General features: G+C 31.4%; 1 long non-coding RNA gene across 1 annotated transcript; it reads right to left on the bottom strand.

Moving 5' to 3' along the window:
- Positions 1 to 1,877: 1,877 nt before the first annotated feature.
- Positions 1,878 to 2,128, bottom strand: LOC115890835. The gene is made up of 2 exons (XR_004051708.1): positions 2,026 to 2,128; positions 1,878 to 1,958 (listed from the first exon to the last, which is right to left on the bottom strand). It is a non-coding gene; the product is annotated as an uncharacterized LOC115890835 (long non-coding RNA).
- Between the last annotated feature and the right edge of the window lie 1,609 nt (positions 2,129 to 3,737).

The following is a 3,737-nucleotide window of genomic DNA, read 5'->3' as shown; positions in this document are numbered from 1 at the left end:
ATCGCTATTCTTTGCTGATGACTGTATAATATCAAAATAATTTTTTGTTTAGATATACATATTTTATATTTTGAGTTCTGATTCACTGTGTTTGGAACATCCCTAAAATGAAAGTTAAGGTAAATAAATGTTGAATTTTCTTACTTCTTGTTCCCTCATTAGTGAACAATTGTAAACTAATAAAAATTATAAGGCACATTTTAAATTTTATTCGCTGTTTTTTATTGTAGTTGTAAAATTTATATATATACATATATAATAAATATTCATCATATAATAATAAAGTTTTTATCAAAAATATGTGAACTCTACAAATATTAGTTTTTGGTAAAATATTCTGGTATTAAGTTAAAATAACTATTTTATTTTCTTATTGCTAATAGAGGGAGTCTCATTCGCCGGAGATGAACAAGGTTTGGAACAAGATATTGACACTGCATTTACTAATACACCCAAAATTTTATATTTTGTTTAATAAAATAAAGTAAAAAACGGTTATTGATTTTTTTAATCGTTATTCTTATGTGAAAAGCCATCTTATAATAAAAATTTATGCGGGTTTTTATTTATTTTGCTATCCTCCGTGGCCGTTTTAAAGAAGCCTAAGTGGCCGTTTTAAAGAGCGTTTAATTCTCTTTTCAGTGGTATCCTACTTTGTTGCTTTTTATCCAGAGGTTTCCGAATAATCGCCTTTCAAAGTTGCAGAAACAATTAAACATGCCTGGATTGAGATTTTGGTTTTCAAGCTAGTGTTTACACAAAAAATATTGCAATGGGTCTCCTTGCGTTTAAATACAATGGACTTAAGATGTCCCCAAAGAAAGAAGTCTAAGAGTGTTAAATCCTGTGATATTGGAGTCTGTTCAATTGTTCCGCTTCTACCAAACCATGTGTAACAAATTCACCTGTAAAACTGGATTACCCTCTACATCGTGTCTTCGCCGTGATGCAATAAAAAGTTGTTTGCTTAAGGAACGTAACATGTAAAACGCTGTATTCAATAAAATATAGAATAAAAATAAATATTTATGACACAAATATTTCAAAAGATTTATGAATAATTTTATGATATTTAATTTAGGAACAAATAATAAAAGCAACAAAATTAGCCCTGTAAGAAATAAATTGGATCAAAATCTTTGTCAGTAACTGGCTCGTTTGTGATGTAATGGAATTAATAGTGAGGGAGACAGAATGAATATTTTAAGAAAATTGAATATTCAGATTGAAAGCTACGAAAACAACTTGTTTTATGTGTGCATAATCTAATAAGAGCGGATAACTTTTGTCAGTTGATTATCTTTAATTATCTAAGGCGTCAATCGTTTTATTGTAATGACGAGCAATATGAAATTTCTAAATTTAACGATTATTATTTATTTCAGTTTTATCGTGCGGGGTGTCGTAATTTTATTATATCCAGTATTGTGCATAGCTTTTGTTTAAACCTCATATAAGTTATTATCGCTTAACGTTTTTTTCTACCAATCTTAATATTCCAAGTTATGTCCTTCAGAGGGCCTCTCACCAAGCAACTTATTAATATATTACATATTGTTACGGTTCAAAATTTCACCGGAACTTATTTTACTTATTTTGCTTATTTTTAGGAATAAAACTAAAACTTACTTGAATAACTTGAATAATAACGTTTAATTAGCTTACTTCTTAACTGTACATATAATTTCTAATAATATCTTATCTATAAGTTTCATCATCACAACAATTTCTTTGGATGGAGTTATCTCCGATAACTTTAATATAAAACCTCTTTAATATAATATCAATTTGTCTGTTTAAAACCTACCTTTCTTTCTACAGTGGTTACTAATTCTTTATTTAGACTTCTGCTTGTGTTAGGATAATTTCATGGCATATTTCTTCGGAGGATTCCTGAACATAGACTTGATGTGATTATCTTTTGTCTGTTTTCAACGCAACAAGTGGGAATGTTGGGTCTGCAATATACATATGGGTTAAGGATTTTATTATGTATTTTTCCTGTGTGTAATCAATTGATTTTACCTGATTATAGTTGATTTTTCCCTAAATTTCATCTTGTTTATATTACGATTTACAGACTGACGTTTCAATTGTTTGTCAGCTGATCGTGTGACACCGGCGTTGAAGGTTGACAGATCGATCTTTATATATTAGGTTTTCGATCTTTTAATCGGTTCGAACGGTTCTTTTAATCGGTTTTCCGATCTTTTAATCGGTTCTTCTGCTTCGAACCGCCGTGGTAAATGCAACAGCATTTCTGATAATTACTGACCGATAAAAGCTCCATTGAAGTTTTTTGGCCTTGCCTTGCCGTTCCGAATTGGAATTGATTCTTTGGAGTTGTTTGGAATTCTTTTGTGGGTCGAGAAGACTGGTTGTGCAATTTTGGCACTAGTTGTCGGCGATTTTGGCCTGTGTGTGGTTCGGAATTCTAGAGAAGCCTTGTAGAGGGATATATTCGTCAGTTGAGGACACGATTTTACAACACGGATTGTGTGTGATGGTCGTACGAGATGAGCACGAGGACTTTTAAAGAACCCTTTTCCATAGAGTAACGTGTAGCGACGCCATTTTGTTTTGGAACGTTCACATGGTGGAAAGGGTTTTTTCTTTTCCTTTGTTGTACTCTTTTAGAGTCGAATGATTTAGCTTAAGATTTTATTCTTTGTACTGGATTTGGTATTGCAACTAATGCCACTGTGATGAGGAATACCACTGTGACACTGAAGACCAGCAATCTGGATTTTCTCATGGACTGACTGGAACGACCACTGGATAACAGATAAGACTTTAATCATCTCTTATTTTATTGCGTTTATGATTGATTAAACTTTATTACATTTAATTTACGATCGTATGTGAACTTGGTATACCAGGGGATTTTTACATTTAAATTTCATTTTATTCTTTATAGTTCTTTAATTATAATCACAATTACGCATCAGGGTTGTTCACAGTTTAGTCACAACAATATTTTGTGATACTATTCGTGGTTTGGTAATTTATTTTACGGATAGTTCACTTTTACAAGAATATTTTATTAGTATATATATATTTCATTATTTCTTATTTAAATATTTGCTACATTTTATGATAGCTCTTGACAATTTGTTTTAACTTTAAATTTAGTATTTATTAAACGAATCCAGTACATTTTAGACTTTTCAATCAATACACTTTTTCCATACACCTCCCTTTTGATATCTCTTGTTCTCTTGAGCTAGCTGGAACCTATTTGTAACGGAGCCTTGTGAACCTGAGTTCCCGTTATAATACACTACAGAAAAAATAATATTACAAAATATTTACAAATTTAAATGTAGTTTCTTAAACCGCGCCTGCACTATGCGAAAAATTCTTCGAAACATGTCAAGGTCACATTTCTTCGTCCAACTTTGACGCATTTCGATTTATTTCCTTGTCTTGGCCCACTTCTTTTTGCCTCGACCTACTTTCGATTCTTAAAAGCGCCGGAAACTACTCCTGAGGAAGGCGTGGGGTTATTTTTTTGGCGCCTCGTTCAATTTTGTTTTGATCTATTTCAAAACGTAACGGTATCTGTCTCCGAGGCAAAGGACTTTTTTTCATAAATCTCAGTGAAATAAATTAACCTAGACGTTTCTAAAATAGCTGTTACGGTGATATTTCGTTAATTACATCTCGTTTTATGTTATATTGATGTATATTCCAGAAGACAAAATTAATATTTCAACACGCGTTTATTATATGTATAG

This window comes from Sitophilus oryzae, unplaced genomic scaffold, assembly GCF_002938485.1.
Source record: "Sitophilus oryzae breed Bouriz unplaced genomic scaffold, Soryzae_2.0 scaffold_930_pilon_pilon, whole genome shotgun sequence".
Taxonomy (NCBI): Eukaryota; Metazoa; Arthropoda; class Insecta; order Coleoptera; family Curculionidae; genus Sitophilus; species Sitophilus oryzae.
This window is presented reverse-complemented; position numbering and strand designations above follow the sequence as displayed.